This window comes from Anoplophora glabripennis, unplaced genomic scaffold (assembly GCF_000390285.2).
Source record: "Anoplophora glabripennis isolate ALB-LARVAE unplaced genomic scaffold, Agla_2.0 scaffold118, whole genome shotgun sequence".
In the NCBI taxonomy this organism is placed as follows: domain Eukaryota; kingdom Metazoa; phylum Arthropoda; class Insecta; order Coleoptera; family Cerambycidae; genus Anoplophora; species Anoplophora glabripennis.
In genome coordinates this window covers 335183-360067 of record NW_019416233.1, presented here as the reverse complement: position 1 = coordinate 360067, position 24885 = coordinate 335183, and the positions used below count along the sequence as shown (strand labels likewise).

Below are 24885 nucleotides of genomic sequence, written 5' to 3'. Positions count from 1 at the left end.
TCTAATTATTTAAACTATTATTATTATTTTTTTAAATAGTGTGAGAGATTTGTATACCTACCCAGTAATGGTTTCACACATACCAACTAGTACGTAGTGCTGTAGCAACTATTGCACTGTCATTTATACAAAATAATGTAGTCTTATTAGATTTATATTTGACAATAAACGTTGTCTTCTCAACAGAGGGTGTTGTTGATAATTCATGCAGAAAACTCCAAACGGCTGAAGTTGGAGTGGAATAAACTAGCTGAATGTCTTCATCTTGAGACAGCGAGATGTCTCTAAATCTCTCAATTGCATCATGGTGATGAGTTTATAAAAAAGTCTTAGTCTTAACTCAGGCTTTGCCTAAGAAGTAACATAGTCTCTAAGGAAGCTTCAGATCTGAAAAAGTTCCTTTTATTTAACTTTTAGAACTTAAGGCCCTTAAGATCTTTTTATAAACTCGCTTTGAGGTAAATGGATATAATTGAATTATGAAAGAGAACCCAAATTTAACAGCTCTGGTTTTGTTTCCATATCAACAAAATTGATAGTTTGGAACCTCGTCAAACCTACTTACCATTTTCATTTGACTGATTTCAACAATTTCAGTTATTCAAAATAAAATCTAAAAATGATACATCTAAATTATAATCAATACGAAAACAAAAACCTTTCATGGTATATTATTATATCGTGTAATTGAAATCAAAAGACACTAACTTTACAGAATTTGGTAAAATATATTTACCGAAACAAATACAAAATACGTTCTATTATCCAATTTTTTATATGGGTTTCAAATGTACCTATTTTTCCATTCTTAAAGTATGTTAACTAACCCCATTTACCTTCTTGGAATACATATGACTATTCTGATGTAACACACATCGCATAAACTGCTTATTATTACTTATTTTTGTATTCTCAGCAGTAAATGTGTATCGTCTTATAGAATTACCTTCCTACCAATAAAAAGTGATAAAAGAAACGGGATCATGGGTTTTTATAGCCAAGTCAGGTATAGTATTTCAATTTTAAGAAACGTATACACGTTTAGTTACTACTGTATTGTGGTTCTGTTTCAGCAGATAGACCTACAATCGGTTTAAAGACACACTTTGGATGGTTACCACAGAATACAATTGTCATTCCTGAACTAAAACAGAATTTTAAAGAGACGTGTTCGTATTTTATATATTTTTCAACGACCGAGAACGAATTTTGAATTCAATTTTTAAATATGAATAATAATATTACATTTTTAGTTATTGCCATGGTGCATAAAAATGAAATGATTTTAAATTAAAATAAAACAATTATTACAATAAACCTTAAAATTTTTATAAAATTGAAAAATGCAATTTTTATAATTTTATCCCTTGCTTTAAACTTTAAATTGTTATTGAAATAAGTTATGTTCAAAAATCGCGCCTATAACACAATTAGCTCATTGTTTTCTTTTTTGCTACACTGGAAAAACTACTTATCTCAAAACCCAAAGCGCCACATAGATTACCATGAAAGATATTAAAATACATTATGTCATGGGTGATGGGTGTTGTTTATTAATTTTTTATTTTATTTATGTTAGTAATAATTTTGGAGAGCTGCTTTTAAGTTGTGTTTAAAAAAAAACTGACTTGTTTGTATCCCTTTTTGTTAATATGACAGTAATGGCGACACTATACTCATTGGATTCATTTGAGTAAGGGTTGAATTTAATATAAACATAAACACATTTTTCACATCCGTCTCTTGACATTCTTTAGATATTTATATCAAGAGCAAGTGGTTACACTTAAGCTTTTGTTGCCTGCCTTATTCATTCACTCATAGTTCACATTTTAATGAAAAAGTAATGACAGGATTTATAGTAAAATACTAAAAATGAGGAGACCTCTCGTAGGAAAAAAGAAGAAGATAAAACATAAGAAGACATTGAAGTGTACCTGTTCCTGCACATTTTATTTCTCATTAGTATGCTTGTCAGTAGGTAGGTACATATTCTCAATTAAATGAGTTTGTCTATGTATAAACATTTATGTTCCATTATAAGATAACTGCTGCACAATAACTTCAATTATTATTAAGAATTTTGTACGAGAATATTACAATAGTATCGTTACAGAGCCCAAATTTCGTTGTAAACTCAGTGTATTCAAACAGGTTAATATTTTCTTACGAAGATAAATTTTGAGTTTTTATTTTTTAAATTCATCATCGTTTTCATTTTCTTTGGGATCAACAGCTTCGGCAGCATATATAATTAGAAAATATAACGTATAAGTTCTAAATCTAAAGAGTTTTATATAAGGCGTTTGCCTATGAATATGTCGTGAAAGTTTAGAATTTGGCTACGCAAAATCTGCTTGTTTTTTGTGACTGAGCGACATAGGTGGGGGAATTATTATTTTACAACAAACTAAACTTAATTGCACACCTGGGCAACTCAACAGCAAAATAGGGCGGTGGTAGTGGTGAGAGGGATGGAAAATTAGTATTATCTCCCTTCTCCCATTTATATTTTTAGTGCAAATTGGCATATTACGGGAAATCGTTGTGACCATTACAGATAGTAAAAATATTTACAGAGTACTCAAAATATTACTCCTTTTGTATATTATATTTTAAAACAATTTATTATTATTTCTTACTGAGCGTGATAAGAATATTAAATTTCGATGGGTACATGATAAAAAATACTTCAGTAAAAATTACCATTGCATTGTATTCAAATTAATTTTGAAGAAAATGAAAAAGACATCTGATTGTATCCATTAGTTGATTATGAAAAACAATAATTTTGCAAGTATACAGGCTGTTACAAATTCGCTTCTTACTACAGGGATCTCAGAATCGGTAAGAGATACGAAGTAGCTTAAATGGAGGCAAAGTTGCATAATCAGGGGAACAACATTATGCCCTAAAAATTCAAGTCTAATGATTAGATCAGGCTTGTTTGAGTTGATATTGAAAAAAGAACACTTTCTCATGGCAACTTTTTACCCTCTATCGAATGGCATAATTAATTTTTATATGTAATGTTTCGTATCTCCAGGACCATCATCAACCTCATTTTTTAAAATACGACCCTGGAAATTTGATTACATTTTTTGCAAGCATTCATGACCCCCAATACTGTACCTCCTCAGCCCGAACCATATTACGACGTTTTGTCTCGAAAAATTCATCTTCAATTTATTCGTTCCAAATTTATCTAAGTAAATTTTTTATTTAGATTTCTATATTCACTGAATTATCGTACACTGAGTGTCGTTAGATCCTATGAAATCCACCTAGTTATTTAAACTAATGCCATCACATGTTACAATAAAACATTATTCGATAAGTTGTTGCATCAAGATTAAAACATTATTACTATTTTAATTTCATTATGACAAATTAATTCTTAAAAATGCATATGAACAACCAAAACTCCAAATAAATATTATACTTTACTTTATAGTAAATGTTCAAAAACGTTTCTGTGTTGGCAAATGTTGAAAAAGAAGATAAGCAGAATATGATCGGAATTTATTATACCTGTAACCCCAAATGTAAAAGATCATGTCAGATGTATTTGTGTGAATATCCTGAAAAAAATTAGATAGAAATTTGTTTGAATTTTGAGCACTCCAGGAATCTTGAAATAACTATTAGTAAGGGATTAAAACTCTAATAACGTTTTATTGTAACGTGTGATGACAATAGTTTAAATAATTAGGTGGTTTTCACAGGGTCTAACGACACTTAGAATGTACGATAATTCAAGAACCATCGAAATCTAACAAAAATTAGATACATTTTGAATGAATCTGGTTCGGGCTGAGGTGGTACAGTATTGAGGGTAATGAAAGCTTGTATAAAAATGTAATAAAATTTCCAGGGTCGTACTTAAAAAAATGAAGATGAGATGATGATGGTCCTGGAGAGACGAAACATTACAAACAAAAATTGATTATGCCATTCGATAGAGGGCAAAAAGTTGTCATGAAAAAGTATTCCTCTTTTTTCAATATCACCTCAAACAAGGCTGAAATGAAACAAAATTTCCAAAATTTCTTTTTTTTTCAAATATTTCGAAAACTAGTCATGTTACCCTTGATTTTTAGAGGCATAATGTTGGTCCCCTGATTACACAACTTTGCCCTCATTTAAGCTACTTCGTATCTCTTACCGTTTTTGGGATCCCCGTAGTGAGAAGCAAATTTGTAACAGCCTGTATGTGCAACTTTTTTCGAGATCTCAAAGTCGACCTCTTCCATTTTAATTTTATATTTTTCTATTTATCCCCTAAAAATCAGCATGGGTCCCACTCTCCATTATCAAATTATAGCACTTTTAATTTTCGTGAGCCGTAACTGTCAGTATGGGTGATGGCTCTGGATGTACAGATTATAATAATGTAAATAGACAAACAATGGATATACAGAATATCTTCAACAACTAGCCACAAGATGTCCATAGGATGTATGTGTGCTATTTGGGTAACGCTCATGATACAGTGTATTTGAATAGGATTAACATAAAGCTATAATGGTAATGGATCTTTGTATTTACTGAGAACAAATCAATCCAGGTAACTGCTTGTCTCAGTTACCCCACAAATAAACCCAGGTAACAGATGTTTACAAATGATACAATCACATGGACTGGTTCCTCACACCTACAGTTCAACTTCGACAATAGATGTTAAACAATGGTCTGTCCTATCGGAAGTAGCACCGCTTACATAATCCGTTCGTGAATGGGCCGCTTAAGCATCGTCTAAGGCTTCCACGAGCTCTTGATATCCACCTGAAACAGCTGACCTTTCACTCTTAACTAATAAAATATTCTTACATTTACAAGTCCCATATCCAATATTATCCAGAACTTATCTATTGCATCGGAGATAAGTGGTTTAAGGTATAGTGAATTACTATCACCTGAGTGGGGACCGCGCACGTTTAAGCAAGCAACAGGTGACTGTCAGTTACCGGGTAAAGTTTGTTGAGCGAGGCTCGCGCGCGATTCTATTTTCCGTACCACATGACGGTTTGTTTTGATATCGATACCGTTCGGTTTTTTTAACTCGTCAAAGTAAACGTTGAAAAAATCAGTCACAGATTTAGTAATCAGGCTACGTACTTCGGTACGACACCGAGTGTGCAACAGTTACATTTGTGGCGATTTTGACATAAAACACTTAATAATATAATTGGTACCCTTTCACGGTGTGTGTGTTTGTGTAAATATTGTGTGGTGGAGTAAGTGTAGACAATTGTGCAATTATTTCCATACTTTTTCTGAGAGATTATGAACTTCAGAGGATTACCATCAATCTAAAAGAGGTAACGATGTCTACAACTATGCGGAATTAAGAAATAATTATGACCTACATTTGAAGTTTTTTTAAGTAAAAAGTAAATGTAAGACAAATATTATAACTGTTCCTGGTAAAATTGCAGAACTGCATAAAACTTATCTCTTGATAGTCTATTTATTTTTTGCTGATTAATAAAACTGTTATCTAAATTAAACTTTTTTGCATATGCAGACAATATTTGTTTATGATAACAAAATCTGTATTGCCTTAATACTATCTCGTTCAGCAATAGATAGTGATATATTTTTAATGTTTACTTGGATCATAGTCCTATTTAGTTATAGTTTTGTACCATCCACCACAACTAATCGCAAAAAATTACTTCTATTTTCATTATTTAGAAAATACCAATAAATAATGGTATCTCCGAAAAAAATTTATTAAACGCAAATATGTACCTATATGACTATGAAATGAAGGTAAGTCAATAATAACATCAAATTGATAATATTACAAGAATGTCCTTGAAACTCACAAGAATCGTTGTATGCTGTTCAATAAAATGTCTAATAAAATAGTTGCACATATCTTTTCGCAATAAGGAAGAAGTCCAACTGTAAATCTTCCATTGGAAATGTCCTGTTCGTGCTTTTTAACTTAAAATACTTGCAAAAAAAATCAAAACAATGTACTTAATGCTAAAGTAACACAGATTTAGTGGAAGCTCTATAGCTGTAAATAGAATATTGTAGAGAACATTTATCTAAAGCTATTCTCGTATATAGAGTATATAGTATATTGAGAAATACCCCATAGAGCTTAATTATCTTAAAAAGGTACCGCTTTTGGTGCATCATATTTAATGCATAGTGCTTCTATTATCTTTCAAAGATTTTTTAAATGAACCGTTTTCTATAATAATTATATATTCTGTATATTCGTTCTGTATATTGTATGATAACTATTCTGACACATATTGATATTCAACACAGGATGATATAGAATTTTTATCAGTTGTGATAAAAATTATATATGAAAATAATTATGAATCACCTTCCCAGTCCTCATTATGCTCAATTCTGGCTGGACGAATAAGTTAAAAACGACGCGTTACAGATATAAAACTGGAACAGTGACATTTTAATTTTCACGAAAAATTATTGAAATTTTATATTTCACTTATTTTGTGATACAGAAAATCTTTATTTTTAACTTAATTATGTTTTAGCTTTTGTATACTCTTCTTATACGTTTAACAACTACAGACTTAGATACATTTTACTAAAATATTTGGTGTATAAATATTATGAACATATTTGATGCTAAATTTAACTTGATGTCGATAGAACACCTACCGCTGTTTTCGATCCTCTTTTAATAAGCAGCGGTTTCAGTAATACAACAAATACCTCAAATTTAAAGTAAAATTAAGTAATCGATATAATTGTTATTTAATAGTTATGGTTTATGGATGTGTCATGTTCTGGAATAATGTTATGATCTAACTTCGCAGGTGTAAATATTCTCCGAAGGAATAATTTCTATATTTCAATTTATTTCTATCCATGGAAACTATATCCTTGGAATAAGGCCCATTCGTTTCTAGACACCTTGTAAGTATATTAGAGAATACAAACAGGTTTGTTTTTCTCATATTCGTAAACGTTTTTCCGTAAATGAAATTTTACATTGTAATATACAGCGTGTACACAAAAAACTAGCTTAAAAAAGTTACGTCACAAGATGTCACTGGCTAAGGCCTCTAGCAGATGAACAAAAATTAACTCCACCGACATATTTAGCATTCCCAATAGCTAACCTGACCACTAATATTGTTAAGGCAAAGAGTTACTTGATTGATTTTTTTTAAATTTTTTCCACAGGACTAGCAAAATACTCGAGTAGAGTAGAGATATTTTAGAGCACCTAAAAACATGAATATTTAATTCTTACGTAAAAGGTTGTTTGAAAATAAATCAACTAGACAATCATAGCCATTAAAAATCTTTAATAAACAATAAAATGTGTAATTTAATTATTTCTTATCTTTAATCGCTTGCATCAATGCATTGTGTTTCGACACAGAAGCAGCAGTATGAAACCTATACATATGGGTCAAGAATACTTTTATGATATTATTTATTGACAAAGCCAATAAAATCACACAATCAATTATTTTTATAACTTATAATAACAATGCAGCAGAGATCGATCAGTCCTAGTAGGAAGGCGTACGTAGGTGTATATGTTTATGCAAGGTATAAATCAATAGTTCTCGCGAAATTGTGCTTGTAGTTAGATCGAAACAAAACATAACATATATTTTATAGTTACACTCAATAAAATCATGATGGAAACTGAATTATGTCATTTCCTCTATCTACAAAAGTGGCTCCATTCTCTAGAAATTCAACTACAAAGCGTTTATCATAAACAGAATGTTTATAAAGGTTATTCACTTTATTTAGAGTCTTCGAAACAGATTAGGTTAGCCTTAGCCTTCACATCTGTTGATATTTAAAGAACCCACACAATAATTTCTCAAATATATCTGTTAAATAACCTTTCAATGAACACTGATCACAAATTGATTTGTTGATACCTACTTGAACAGTGATTAATTCTATCGAAAATTTTTAAAGTTACTGAAGGCCATAATTCAGTAAATAATTAATACATTAAGACGTTGACAGTAATTCAGATTTATTTAAAAGCATGTGTTTCAAACACCTATAGTCTCGAAACATAACGAATAGATTCATATTATTTCTGAAAATCTTTACTTCTAATAAACATTCCTTGACCATGTTCCTAGTCGAGATTTGTTTACGGTGTGAAGCGGAAGAAGAGATAAAGTATTTCATGATAAGATAAGCGATGTGGTAACATTAATATTTAAAATCCAGTAATTTTTATATAAACAGTTATTACATCTTACTGAACTTATATAGGCGATAAGTATATTAAAACTATTTTAAAAATATGTTTAACCGGCATATATTAAAGAACTGATTTTCAAAATTTATATCATAGCATATTTTTTGTCGTAGGACTGTATTGTCACAGAACATCGTTGATAAGAATTTGTGTAAATTGCTTGTTTACTACATTAGATACATCTAATCATGGTTACATCATTAGGATCCTCTTTATATGACGATGCTAAAACATACCGCCTATATGCGGCTTTCATGTAGGTTTACGTGTAGGACTTGTTAAAATAAATATAGTCAATTATGGTTTACCATGGTTTTTAAAAATAAATATACTTTATTACTGTTACCGTTGTCTGTAGTAGAGCTATTTGTTTATCATATTTAAAAAAAGAGTAAATTAAAATAAAAACAAATACCATAAACATGTAATGCAATGCAAAATAGTTGAAGACATTACACCTTGAATTCTTAGTCAATTAATACTGTATTTTTTATTTTAAATAACATATAAACCTATTATCAAGAATTTTACCTGCATACATTATGTTTTTCTTCAGTAACCGTGTGATATGCAAATTGTATTTATACCTACGTTTGCTGTTTTATTTACATCTATATTTAGTATTTTATTGCTGGTAATGAGGAACTTTCACGGCCATACCTGCAAAAAAATGTTGTAAGTATTGAACAGACAATTGCAGATGCACATTTAATTAGACAAAATGTCAGTGAGCATCCGGGGTCTTATGAGAACGTTATATTGTAACGAATGAAATTTTACCCCTAATGACACTTGTGCCCATTACAGCAAATGTTTCTAACAATTTTTGTGACAAATGTTCCATTAAGCTGCAATTGTTTGTACACGCGTATGAGTTATTTGAATAACATAACTTCAAAATTGTGTTCAAGATTATTGTGACATTGAGTGATTTAGTTACAATAATTAAAGACAATATATTAAGTCTCGATTAATATTTGGTTAAATAAACAGATTGTTAAATTGTTATCTATAATTACGTATTTGTAACGTCCAATATAGGTTATGGCAATTTGTTTACTCGATCAGTGAACCAAACGAGACCTAAATTATTGTCTCTAAAACAAATTTGTGTTGAAACCTCACATGACTGTTTAATAGTTTATGACAATGATATTAAAATTTCAAGAAAATATAACATGGCTTTTACTCAAAAATTATACAAATTTAATAAATTACAAAAAAGTTATGACAAAATACCGATTTTCATCTGTTATCTTAAAGGGTTAATATCTCCTATAAAAAAAAATGTAGATGTGGGACATTATTTTTACAATATCTCTCCTAATAAGTTCATCATTTGCAGAACACGCTGTATAGCGTCTAATTAATTTCAACACTGTATATCCTAATTAATCATTTATGAGTGATTTATTTTTGCACTCAATATTTAGTTAATTAAAAACCAAGTCTGAGTAAAAAGTGACTCGATAATAGTTAAATTTAAATCATATTAGAGAAAAAGTCAACTCTAAATTGGTTTTATATACTCAGAATAGAGTCACTCAATTGATAGTTAGCAGTAACTTGGATTTGAGTAAAACTTACTCATTTCTGTTGTAATAGTTTCACTCAGTTCTACTCATACTAATAGAGTGAAAATTTCAATTAATCGGCTGTGGACAGAAGTTGATACATTATCGAGTAAAATTGAGTGAAATTATTTTACAGTGTATGAAGTTTTGTTGGAAATTTTTGGTTTTAATCTGAAATATAATATAACTTTCTCCAAAACCACCGGCACAAAATAAAAACCAATATTTTCTTAATTAGAAGTCCTACGCGTTGTGCCTTACCTTGAGTTCTGTTAGTTCACAGTTAATAGCTATTTACTGATTATAAATAACGCCTTGTTGGAAACGTTAACAAATAAGAGGATAATTTGTTTGACATTGCCGCCACAAAAACAATTAAAAATTGGTATGTAACTAATTGTTAATGTTTCTTATTTTTTTTGCAAAAGGGCTTTTCAACAGGTACCAAGAATGTTTAAAAAAAACTATATTTGGGTCCATAGCAAATAGTTAAATTAAATAATCCAATTTTGCCTACGTTAAATGTTGGCAGGTACATAAATGCTAAAAAAATTAATCCACATTTGCTATAAATATTAGAGAATGAAAATTAAATGTTTCTACAGAAATGAAGTACCTAACACAGTTCAATTTTTTGTATTATATGCTATATATGGTATATTTGGATTAATAAGTTGTCAAAGAAAAAATACAGACTCAATCAGTCGTTTGGAATAACAAAGATCAAAAAGAAATCTTCAGTTGTATCTCGGATAAGAATTATTAATAATAGTTTGTGTACGGGAGTACGGAGTTTAACTTTGAATGTCAATTAAGAAACTGATCAACCAATTATCAAAAGGACTTTTCACATGGTTAAATCTAGAGCAGAACTGCACACTATCTTTTCTGGTTACTTTTCCTGTACAATATATTAACCAAGTAACTAGTTAGGTTTATTGTGTGAAATTGGACGTATGTAGTAGGAAATTTAGGCAAAATTATCGTTCGCCTTACAATTTCTTGCTCCACTAGTGCAACCTGTGTGAAAGAGCACGAAATTTTAAACTTAATAGATGTAATCAAATAAAAATCAGGCTACATTTCTGATCGGTTGAAAAACTCTAATTATAGACCACGTCAAGGACTGTGCATCGATGGTTCATGTCGTACCTACAACGAAGTAGGTAACTAATAATTGCTATCGGATTGAGGTTTCGTAACTCTTTGTTCATCATGGCGCTCTCGGTTTACTGGTGTGTTAATTATTATTTTTTTGGTTTGGACAGTTTTTGTACCCAAATCAGAAATAATTGAATCCCGGGTACTTAAAAAATATTAATTTTAATAAAACAAATTCAGCGGCGAAAAAAGATTATCCAAACTGTTTACTCTGTAAGCATAAAATTAAAATTTCGAATTAATTGGAAGTACGTAAACCATGAAATAAGTAAATAGCTCATTGTGTAACTGAAACGTATTGCTTTTAATTAAGGAAAATCAGTCGAAACTGAGCAGTTTTTTTTAGCTAAAACATAATTTAAAATAATTAATTATTCACCGATCCACAATAGCTGCCGATTTGGTGCAGACAATTTTCAAGGTGTCCAAGACTTTGCAATACTTATATAATTTGCAGTTTATGAAATGTTAATGGTAAACCAGTGCAATATATCTCAAGCAGTACACGTATACATAACTCTTGTAATAGGTCAAGTATAACGTCACTTTTGTCACAAAAAGTAAAAAGATTGCAAGTAAAAGGACTCGTAATCATCCGGAGTACATAATTCACGTACCCAGTCTCTGACGTAAATTTGCTTTTATCAAGCAAGTACAAGGTTCAATTCTGAGGTACGTAGTAGAAAATGAATAGCATCAAATAGCTCTTTCGTCATCTAGGTCTTTTCTAGAGGAAAGATAATTGGCAGCGTTTTTTGAAACGTTAAGTCTAGAACGTTGCTTCCATTTTAAATATAAAGATCATCTTTCTTTCTCGAATAATTTTTAGAACGATCGATGAAAAAAATATAATCACTGTTTCCTCATTCAAATATTTTTATTCGAAGATAAATCGTGGTTATTAGTGACATTATACGAGTAGATATCACTGGGAACATTTCTGGTTCCTGCAGAAAACAGCTTTGCCTTGACTTTCTTAAAACAAATATAAAAAATGTATAATTAGTTTCGAATTCGTTTCTACAAAAAGCCGGCGGCAATGAAAGGAGCGAAATGTCAAAATTGCTTTGATAACCGTGTTTATAGAAAAATTGCTTTATTGCTCGCTCGTTTGATGTTTTATGATAATTGAATATTATATTATGATTGGATAAGCGATGTTTTTGTTGGCAGTTAGACTTTCTCCTGTTGTTGTACTGAATTCGATTTCGAATTGCTGATACCTAGCGAAAATGTTGTCGCTTTTTGGAATGCGAATGACTTTGGATAAATGGTATAACCTTGAACAACGCTTTGCTGATACAGCTAATTGTATCGGGAGCTCACAATATTCTTAATAAATAAGAAGAGACACAGTCACAAAAAATACTTTGCTTCAAAATGGTACTCCTTCTAATGAAAGAAATTACCTATCTTAATGTGCATTTATAAATTGCCCAAAGAGACCAACAACATAACTATTATCTCCAAAGATATTTGTAAATAATAAGCTCTTATTCTCACTGACAAATATGGGATGGGTATGGTAATTAATAAAAATGAATATTTGACCAGGATAATTCGTGTCCTTTTTTTTTGTGAAGTAGGTACTGCTGTGTTGTAGTTTATTGTACTGTACGGATAGGCTTCGGAATAGGCTATTTATGTGATAGAAGACCAGACCCATGTTGGTGTCTGGGCAAATTCTATCGGTAAGTCAGATTCTAATATCGTTACTTTATTTCTTCAATTTTTGACACACTCAAGGCAGATTTTAAACCGATCTAAGAAGTTGACTAAGGCTCCTAACGTCAGCTCTTTCTTTGCCCACAACCCTTATGTTAGAGTTACCTACTTATTATCAGGACTTTTAATTCTTCTACGCATTTCCATGACAGTATTAAACGTAATCTTTCAATTTGTGCCTTCAGAAACACCTGACATCTGTAGTATATTGACCAGTCTGTGCCTGCTGATTTTCATAATATGTTCACTTAAGCCATTGCATACACCTTCGATTGGAAAATGGAGAAATTATCTAATTACCAAGTGAATTGGTACAACAAAGATCTCGCTTGTTAAAGGTTCCCAATAATGCATCCCAGTAAGGAAATAAAGCCCAATAAGAAACTATTAAAAATTTAATATATTTGGAAGGTTTGTCATCATTTTTCTCGGCATCACGAATACATATTATTTTACTTTCATGCTAGAATGTTACTGTTGATCACGTAGCAGGTTGAACACATTGTAAACAAGACGTGCATAAGTTTGTGTATTGTCAATATCGAAAACAATTTTTTCAAAGTAACCTTACGCACGCATCATGAGATCGAAGCATTAAAAGTCGCGTAATAATTAAATTATGCGCTGAAAGTCAATGACGTACTTTTGAAACAAGTGTCGAAAACACCACGCCATAACTAACGAAGTTGCTACAGCAGATACAGGAAACAACAATATATTCTTTGTAGGGGCGTATTCATTGAACCACTGCATGAAATTAGCTACAAATTAATTTATTAAAACCTGCACTTTTTCGAATCGCTGTACGCGGCAGTTAGGGCAATTCGGAAATGATGTCAGTGGTACAAACAACAGGTGAGTGCCGCATCGTCGTGACACATTTCCGTGGTGATCGTCCAGCGGAACTACTTATAGCAGGAACAGGAAACGAAGCTCCATCCCGAAAGAACACAATGACAGTTGGTAGGGACACTGAAACTAAGGATGTGTGATTAATATCTGAGGTCTTTACATAATAAATATATACCTATGTATATATCTTCTGCATATGTAATTACAGGAGCGGTTATAAAAATAAAGCCACTGAAGGATATGAATATTTATTAATTCGATATTGTGTTTAGCATTGAAGTAATTAATGCAGCAATAACAGGCTGGCACAAAGCTTTTTATATGTTCAATTAATACAATAAACAAAGAAATGTTTTCCATGTTTTGATGTAATTTAAAGTATAGTGTACACATTATTTATATGTATTTATCAATACCCAGTAAATACCTAAAATTTTATTGTTTTTCATAGAATTATATAAATAATATTAGTTTGATTATCGATTATTGCTAAAACAACTATTAATATTTCAGAAATTTTATATTTATCATAGAAAGTCTATGAACTGGTATTTTTACTGCGAATTAGATAGCACTGACACACAGAATTAATTATCATAAATATACATTAAAATTAGTCACAATTTAATAGCTACAAAATACAGGTGTCTTCATTCTGATTTTTTTTTACAATTTTTGATAAATGGCATACCTGTATCTGGACCAGAACGCTATAATTATCAACAGATTTGAGGATAACAGCTAAAGAAATAAATTCATAGTGAAATTATATTAATAATCAAAAGAACTTTAACTCCTTCAAATTTCTAGTTCTGAAATTGCATTGATCGTATTTCGTGCTAGCAGATAGGCCATCTTAAAAATTAAGAATAAATCCATTTTTAAGTACATATACAAAATTCTATTCTATTTGCATCTTCTCAATGTTAAAAATATATCTATAAGTACTTTCAATTTATTGGACTCAATAAATGTTATTTGAATTTTAGGACAAAACTGAAAATAGTTTTAGTAATATGTAATATTGAATATGGGGTTACATAAATATTAAAAACTGTTACACAAACAAAAACAGGAAGGAACATATGTTAATATGATAATAGTGTAATATAACTGGAGTTTTATTTTTATGTGCGAAACCAGTAGTGTCACTAAGAAATAAAAAAATTAACTGTGTTAAATATATTATACTACTCTTACCAGCGTGTCATTTTGTTGCAAGTGATATATGGACTTTAGCTTTAGCATATTATGATCTTTATTAAAATGATTATGTAGTTGTTCCTTCAATATTTATTGTTGGAAAGAGCAAAAAATATTTGGAACAGAAACGTTCTACATCCAGAGCTGTATCTAATATTTGCTTAAAATAGGGTACTTCAGTTGACCATTAGCATTATTTTCTTTACTTAAACACTACACACGCAATATTACGAAGTTGGGCAAGATCTAGATGTTTGTAGATAAGTTCTCTGTAGTTTCAGCAATACTATTATATTTTGTAACGCTACGATATTAGCTACTAAAAAAATATTGTTGAATAATTCCAAATATTTCGAATTTTCACCACCAAGAACGGCGGTGACAACATTTTTAACATTATGGCGATGTTTCGCATCGTATTAGCTATGTCATGTATAAATTTAGTTTCGTGCAACTCTCTCGGTTTCAAAAATACAATACCTATGTACGTTTTCGCGCAACTCACTCTGTTTCAAAAATACAATACCTATGTACGTTTTCAGCCACGAAATTTGAATAATTCCAAATATTTCGAATTTTCACCACCAAAACGTAACTTAAATTGATCTATAACGTTTATCCAAGCCTGAACTTAGTTGTATAGTGCGCAAATTCTTTTCTTTCGGGTTTCCATAATTCATTTGTTGGCATTCTTTGATAGCCTGGGATTCACTAGAATCCAAGAAAATAACCAGTACAGATTTAACAGCACGAAGATTTTTATTACAACAGAAACACATTAATAAATAAGTTCGTCTTTACGTTAATATAGGTCGTGGAGATTCAGAAATCTCAATAAATTGTCAATTTTCACAAAATTTTGTTGCTGTCAGAACAAATTGGGAAAACGTTTAATAAATTTATCTATTTGATAGGTGTGTGTACATTAACATTAACATTTTAACTATGTTAGAGTACATATCTTTAAGTTGTGAAATAAATATTCATAGTATATTGTTTTAGTTTGTGTTTTTGATTGCTGTTCAACGAACATTTAACATCAGAAGTGGGATTTGCTGCTCAACGAACATTTAACAAAGATTTAGCTTGAAACTCGAGACATTTTTATTTATTTATTTATTTTGACTAAATCAATCAAATGAGCTGCGTGGTGACATCACGCCACTGAATTCGACACTGATCCTCACGCTTCTACGCTTTATTCTTACACTGAAGTTACAAACTATAATAATAACTATATAGGTATTAAGAAGAATATTTGAAATTATTTATAAAAGGAACTCATTATAATTAAAAGTGTAATTTAGGCAAAGTACTATTGTTCAAAGTCTAGCTTCGTCTTCAATGTTTCTAGTAATGATATAAGACAAGCCTATAAAATATTTTTTCTTTCTGTAAGCTCCAATTAAATAAACCTCTATTGACTAAACTAACATAAAAATCGAAGTAATCGATAATTACTTGTTCTAAAAAACAACAAATAAATAAATAACTAATACGTGAATTTCATGTTTCGCTAGCCTATGTCCTGGTTCGCACGAGTTTAATTTTACACTTATCTTATATTTTGTTTACATTGGAGCTTCCTTTAGACCATTTTTATTTATTTATCTGTGTTAGTAGTCGATAATTTGAAAGGAAGAAGACACTTAAAGTGCAACAACATCGAAACTATAGGATGTCTTATCTGCTATATAATTATGTGTAAAGACGCAAATAAAAAATATATTCAATAAGGTAATTCTATAAAGTTAACATTGGAGGACATCCGGTTCTTTCTTTGCAAACCTTGAACTTAATCAAGCATGAAAATTGTGATTAAATTCGAAGGAAAAAAATGTGAATTTATATTTTTTCCTATGGCTGGATTCTCTCATTCTAGTTTAAGAAACGTCTAAAATAATAGAAACAAAATTTAACTTTGAATTTTGCTTAAAATTATACTCGCATTGATTTATTATAAGGCGTGGATGTAAGGCGTGTGGGGAAAAAAGTTAATGAAATGTTGTAGTATAATAATAAATACACAAATAGAAATATCATCTGAGTTAAGTATATCAATCTAATTTTCTTTTGAAAAGGCTCCTTGTAATAGTTTAATAACTCTCTATTTATAAATCTGAATAATGTACAAGGTGATTCACAACTAAGTAGGTAGTGTAAAAAATTTAACCAAAGCTTTGTCGAATACGTAATTGAAAATTGTCATTAGGAATTTTTAGCAAATCCAAATAAATATAAACTTATTTTTTACTTAGAAATTTTGATTTTTTTTCTATAGATAGAGGTTTCAAAAATACGTTGACAAATTCAACAACTCCTAATTAGATCGATACTGTATCTTTTAAGATAACACAGCCACACAAAAAAAAGTTGTCTGTATTTTTCATGCGACTTATGTTATCCGTAGTATTTTTTCCTCCTGATCACGAATCCGGTGTCAGAATTGAGCTATTACATCACAGGAATTTCCTAACCCAAAAAAACAGGTCAAAAATACAAAAATTCACGAGTGCTAGGCTGTGCATAATCAATGCGACTTGAAAAATGAGCATTCAGTATATCAAAAGCATTCTTTCATTAAATCTCAAATTTTTATTTTAAAATTTATACATGTTGTTCAGAAAAATGAATCAGAGAAAAGAAAATGAAAGAATGAATCAAATTGCAATTAAAATAAAGACTAAGTGCCGTATAAATTTTGATGACAAGAAAAAGTGTTGAATTGCAGTTTAAATGAAAGTAAATAAAAAAATGTAATTTCACACTTGCACTCCCTTGTAAGAGAACCATGTAATTGGATTTTAACAATTGATGAAGTAATAAAATAAAGAAACTTAGTTATTTTTTAAGTTTACTGCTTCAAGAGAAATAAATTTTACAATTTATTTATATAATAAATCTTTTGGTAAGTGAATCGATTTCGAAAAATTGTGAAATATTTTATCTGATTAGACAAAAACATTAATCTAGATTTAATACCTACAAGTGTGGAAAGATTCTACAATAATATTTTGAAACGTCCACATCAGTGAAAAAAAAAGAAAATTAAAATTAGATGTCATTATATTTATACCAGGTTTAACGTTATATATATATATATAGTGTATGTTTATAAATGTTACATATTATGGTTCATTGTATCTCTGTTATTTATTTAAACAGCCAACATGGTTTATGAGTCTGATATACCGAATAAATAAATTTCAATTTTATTAGCACTGTTATTATCTAGTCTATTTTCAATATGACAAACCCCATTTTCGCTTACTTAAAATTGACGCCGATTTTTTGATAATTCAACTAAATCTCTTTTTTTGTTTGTTAAATTAAAATTAAGGGAATAAAATTTAACTCAAATGAGTTTTAAAGAAACAATTACAAAAAAATAATTCTCACTACAAGAAACAATTGCAGAGTATGTACTCTACAGGTATTTTAAGTATTAATTTGAAGTTTTAGAAAATTTTTATTAACGTTTCTAATAAATTCACCTAAACTTCAAAATAATGTTTAAAACATCTGCGATATTTGCTCTACAATCATCTCAGTTTTAAATCAAATTAGTTTTGCCACTAAGAGATGGCGCGAAACATGTTTGCAAAACTAAATAGGAAGTGACTTGCCTATCTTGAGTATACGAGTATGATCTAGGATGCGCATTAGCGAAAACGGCATAGTCCACTTTAGCTAGACGGTAGGCTTACGAATGAAAAATTCATGTGGTTCCAGAGAAAGTGTCAACCGTTTATTTAATTTTTATGTAATACATACTCTATTAAGCATATGCCACACTGTGTTAACTATTTGTAGAAATCCAGGACAGGTGTATTCCATAATGCTCAAATAGAAACGTAATATGTAATATTTGTGTCTAAAAATGTTTAAAAAAAAGTTATCTGTCAAAAGAAAAGAGAATGATAGTGTTAAATTTATTTACAATATTTGCGATTTCTTTAAAATTCGTAAGTGATTATCTAATCTTAAGGAAAGTAAATGTGCTACTCTAATAGACATATTCAATAAGTCCATCGTTACATTTTAGTTTGTTTTCCCTTCTAAATAAATATTTAATTTAATATTTGTTAAAATAGAAATTCATTGAGGCAAAAAAGCTTCAGGCTTCAAGGTAGAAATTAATTTCAATAAAAAAAAACAACATATTTTTTATTACACATTTCACGTTAACATTAACTTATGGAAAGATGTAATTTTATTTTCGTACGGAAATCTTTGCCAGCTATTTAGTGCTATATGAAATGAAATGAAATAAGTCGTCTATTATGTCATTCTATTTACATAAAATATCTACAAAAGTTACAAAAGCATGCAATAACTACAAAAAAGGTAATAAGGAAATTAAATGAATTATTCAAGAGATGATTTTTTTTAAACCTGAATTATTAAAAAGCAGTATTCTATTTTTACTCGTTTATTAACCACTTTCATAATTACTTTCAATTCCTGTGACAAATACACATTAAAATGCCTTTCTTAATTTCGTTTATGGTCGAACGAATCGAACGACTCTATAATTTGCTTTCAACGGAAGAAAGAAATTCATACTGATAATCGTAATAACAACGAATTATTCATGGTTTCTTTATTATTTAACCAAAATGGTAGGTTCCAGAGTGTGACAGAACCCATTACGGCAGGGTAAAGAATTGCTTTTAATAACGCCATTAAAAGTAACCTTACTGATCATTTGTTTCAAACCGCACCTTTCATAAAAACTGTTTTAGTGCAGCCATTTTTAAAAGCGTTGTTTGGTTTGAATACAATGTTTGTTCAAGACTTGCAATGTTAAATCAATATAAAAAAAAACTGCTTATAAATGACTGTTTTTTTCAAGTTGTAGCATTTGTTTGCAGTATAGAAATACAACCATAATTTTAAAATTTTTTACTATTTTTGAATCCCTCAGGCAAACCATTGCATATAGTTTGTGGAACATTTTAATTTTCTTCGACTATAATAAACCAAGAACATTGATAACAAACATAATTTAATAACAGTTTTCGAAAGCACGTCGCGTAAAAATAACGTGCTTGCATGTGGAATTTGTGATTCAATTGTGATGTGTTTATCAATGTCTTACGGTTATTTAGTTAGAATTTAAATAAATATATTAAAATGCATTAAATTAAAATTTTTTAAATTTACCGTCAAAATCTAATTTCACTCGTATCGAACAGAGTTATCAAACAATCCGGTAACAGAGCAAATGATAACAGCACTTAAGGATGTTTTCAGTGTAATAAATACCTAGTTACTTAATTTACATGAAATATACAGGTAGAATTTTTGACAAAAATGTCATTAATAGTTTACTCAGAAAACAATTGTATTATATATTGTACAATTTACTTATCATTAAACTTTGGATTATTACAATACTATGATATTCATTTTCAGGTAAGGACAGTCCTTAGTAAAAAAAATCTGGTAATTGTTTAGTAGCAATTCTTTAGTATTTGGAAGTATTTTATTGGAGATTTTCTATTCTTACGTATAGTTAAATTATTCCTAGATACTAGCTAATATTAATCATTTCTTTTTTTGACCTTATCTTCTAGTTTTAGATATTTAGAGGAATTTTAATCACCTTTTGAGATTTAATATAAATGAGATGTTGCAATATAATAACAGTCAGTTGATCTTGAAACAAAGTTAAAATTTTTAGAATAAAGTTAATCAAAAAGTTTTTTCCTTAAGAAAGTACCTGCAGTCATAAAATGTAGTCTAGGAGTTTCTTGCCACCATTCTTGGGCATTAACTTTCACATAGAACAGCTAGCAATGATGCAAGAAAGTTCAGGCTTCTGTAAGACTGTAGATAAGTCTGTAGTGGCTAACATTCTTCTCATTGCCCTGATACCCACGCCCTTTAAAAAAGGAACTGTAATCGCACTCTCTGCAAGAGAGTTTAGAATTCTAGATAAGCCTACTCTGGCCTGCTCTAAGCCTTTCTTCCACATACAGGTAACAATGGTGGCTTTTGTAGGGATGTAGATAAGCCTGCTCTGGCTAACCTTCTTCTCATTGCCCTAATACCCAAGCGTTGAAAAGGGAACGGTAGTCGCAAACTAGTATAGGGATTTCTTGCCACCATTTCTGGCCCTTTCACATACTAAAACAGCTAGCAATACCGCAAGAGAGTTTAGGCTTTTGTACAGCTGTAGATAAGCCTCCTTTGGGTAACCTTTTCCTCATTGCCCTAATACTCAATCCTTAAAAAAAGGAACTGTAGTCGCAAACTCGCATACTAAAATAGCTAGCAATGCTGCAAAAGAGTTTAGACTTCTCTATATAAGCCTGTACTGGCTAACCTTCTTATCATTGCCCTAATACCCAAGCCTTAAGAAAAGAAACAGTAGAAGCAAACTGTAGTGTAGAGGTTTTTAAAAAAAAAATCCGAAAATATTGATTAATTTGCTACATGAAAGTCATCTTTCCTCCCTCTTTCTAATATCTACATTACTTCTGAGGTATTTGTGAATGTATTTCTCATTACTAGGCGATATAGAAAAACATAATGGTAATTTTAAAGCATAAAGTAAGATCTTACAGTGGTTTCTATTTAGTTTTCCTATTGTATAGATTCTACAAGAAGAAAAATCAGACTAATAAAGGCAATTTAACAAAACTGGAAGTTCTACATAACTATTATAATTATATAAATATAATGAGAAAAAATAACAGTAAATATAAAACCCATTCAAGAGTAACCATCAACTGAGAAATAATTAATGAACTTGTAACGCGTAATATAATTTGTTGCCTAATTATACCGTAATTAATAATTATTTCATTAGCCGAGATGCAGTATTTGTTGTACCTACTTCCTCATTGTCATGTAAATGTACAAGCGGACAGCCATTGAATTAATGCGCTCAGTTACAACACCATGAATTTGGAATTCACTGTTACTTTTTAATGTATGAACTCGAGATTTAACTGTAGTCGTTATTGTTACAGAAATTACTTTATGTGAAGCTGGATGGCTGGTATAATGGGTGCTGCGGACAAAAATGTTATTATCTTGTAGAACGTGTACAGAAAATGGAGGTTTCGCGGAAGGGACTTATTGAATGCTCCGGACAACCGTGATTTTTTTATATAAAAAAAATATAAAGATATAAAAAGAAACTGCAAAGCCAAAGCTAATCCTTATGGAATATTTTGTGGTAAAATTTTTTTGCAAGGAACTTTCTTTTCTTCGCCATTCAGTGTGTCTATTACACATGATACATGTTTGTTATACATGATATAAAGAGGGGCAAAATATTCTTGGCCTTTTTACATTCTTTGCATCTTCTTTTTACTTATGATTAATCATTAAATATCTTCAGGACCAGCACCGTAAATATAAAGCTTCTAGCATCAATTAAAAGTCAAATTATATGAAGAAATTTAATAACACAAACAGTAGGTAACCTATGACATAAACTTCAGCGAAATAAGGAGTACTGTCAACAGCTTTTCTTAGCACCGTTACAGGTCAAACTTTGTACCTGATAAAATTTAATGTCCTCCAAAATTTAATTAAAAGCATGAGGTGAACTACTGTTAGATAATATCGTGTCCGTTACATTTTTTAAATATCCAGTTTCGAAGTAGGTAATTATTTATATCATAATATACATTTATTAAATCAATATCATGTCATTATTATTAGTAACATGTGAATATTTCGATAATATAAATACACCATCTGAAGAGCAATATAAATAATTTATGAGTGGATTTATGTGACCCCATAAAATATTAATCACTGTGACCTTGGTACCAAAAAAATAGTTGTAATATTTAGTGAGGTATTAAAGGGAATTGAAAGGGAACAGTGCGTATGTTAATTAATGAAGAAAATAAATAATATATCAAATCATTTACGTAGGACTAAATAGGGCTCTTGTTGACATGAATATGTGATATCAATATGGGCGCAGATAAACGAAGAAATAAGTATAATACATTGAATGTGAATTTTAACTTTTAACAGCTTTTTGACAAATAGTGTGACCTATTAAGAACTCCACTAAAACGTTTTAGAGACAGATGATTTTAATCAAATAGTCTCATTATTGTCATGGCATCGTCTGCCTGTACTTGTCCCATTACAAATTGCAAAAATTCCATTTAGATCGTGCATATGGGTATGACATGGGTATTAAAAGTACCATTTTAAAGTGTCAAATTACGGCCCATAGTTATAGTTATCGTCTGCCATCTATGTGAACATTTTAATTCATTGCTCGACCGTCGTAATTATCTCGCCGGCAATCTTGGTTATTATCATCAAACTACCTGCTATAGGCCTTATAATAATCTACTTCTATTTTTTTTTTAAACTAAAATCGCAACCAATTGAAGCGAAACGTCAGTCGAGTCGATGCTTCTGTGAAAGTGATTGTGACCAATGTTGAATATGCATTATATTTACTTTCAAAGAACCTCCATTTAGATTTGCGCGTTAATAAAAATTGCTACTTAGCGTTTAAATATAAAAATATATGAAATTATTTGCTTGGTATAAAATACCACTTATAAGTATTTACTTTCGTTTGCGTTTTAGAAAGTAGGCAAACAATAATTATTACTGAAGTGCTGAAAGAATACCTAAATTAACGGTAAATAACATCTATAGGTATGAAAAAGACTTTCTTGTTGTAGAACAAAAAAAGTCTTCTTCATTTCAATGAACTAGGTAATTTGTCTTTTTGACACTAGAACAGAATTAGACACTTTTCGGAAAAATGTATTTTTAATGCATATCTGAGTATAATAACAACAGTTGTATCGATCTGAAATACGAAATATTTATTCACTTCCAGTCAAAGGGTAACACGCGACCCAAAAAGCAGTAGTTCAAATAAAAATATTTTCTTACATCACGAAGATATTTTCAGCGCCTTAGAAACGTCTGGGTTTTGGACTAGGGTCAAGCGTGTACTTTTTATAAACCTTATAATGTATGTGTGTTCTTTAATACATTTAACTTATGTTGATTTTGCTCATTGCGTGTCTAACGGGTTCGAGTCTAACGGATTAAAAATAATTATTTTATCCGCTAAGGTTATAGATGTGTAAAAGAATCTAAGGTCAGACAATGTCATGACCAAATGCCTCGTGATTTTCTTACTTTAGGCGACATCCACATGTAAGGTCAACACTTAGTGATCGAATTTCCATTATATAGCAACTGTAGACATTAGTGAAACTAAATTTAAAAACTCAATTCTTCTCCAAGAAAAATAAGTACTTATTTCTGAAATTGTGAAATCTATTAAATTTATTTAGAATTTAGAAACATTGTGCTAATAATTTAACCAAATATTTGACGGATTAAGCCTTTTTTATCTAATTCGATTATGATATAGACATAGAAAACACCCTGTGTATTGGGCTACGTATATATAAATTTGTAAAATTATTTAGTAAATTAGTACAGTTTTGCGAGTTCTCAGATAATGTTATTTACCTCGCAACAAAAATTATGGCATTGATTAATACGTATTTCATTTAATAATTCAAGTTCTCTGAACTTTCATGAAGTGAAATTTTCATATTTATAAAGAAATAAGGTATCTAGAAATGAAACTTTGTCTAAATCGATTGTCGCAGCAGACTACTGAAACAATTCGCAATTACCATGCGATGATCTTTCCATATACATATAGCTCTGCTGTATTAAAAAAAAATATTTTTAAATCGAAGGCACAGATTTAATAATAGATGAACGTACAAAGTATCTAGTGTAGTGATACACAGTGAGAAAGTCGTCTTTTATTTTAAAGAAACGTTTTTCCGACACGAGTGATATGATACCCTTACAAAAATTCATATTCCAGTAACGGATATACGAGTTATGTAGGTTGGTTGATATATATTTCGATTGAATATTGATTCAAGCTTAAATAGAATGCACTTTCTAGGTATGTTTGCGGCGACGTTCACTTTAGAAATCATTCGGGTTGTTATTTTGTTGATATTCTGTATCGGTTACACATTCAAGGTGTGGAAATGTAAACTTAGAAGATTGTGGAATTCCTGGCTATTTTTACATCGATTTTTATTCTCAAATTTATTACATGTCTACATGTACAGATTAAAATGTACCATAAAACAGTATAAT

The 24885-nt window shown here is 30.1% G+C and overlaps 1 protein-coding gene across 2 annotated transcripts in view; it reads left to right on the top strand.

Annotated features, from left to right (window-relative positions):
• The first annotated feature begins 5029 nt into the window (after window positions 1–5029).
• LOC108908843 (ras-GEF domain-containing family member 1B) overlaps window positions 5030–24885 on the top strand; it is a 201133-nt gene continuing 181277 nt past the window's right edge. For both annotated transcript variants that reach the window (XM_018712991.2, XM_018712992.2), the window contains exon 1: window positions 5030–5321. The gene's annotated coding sequence lies outside the window, so the exon portion shown is untranslated. The remainder of the gene's footprint in view (window positions 5322–24885) is intronic.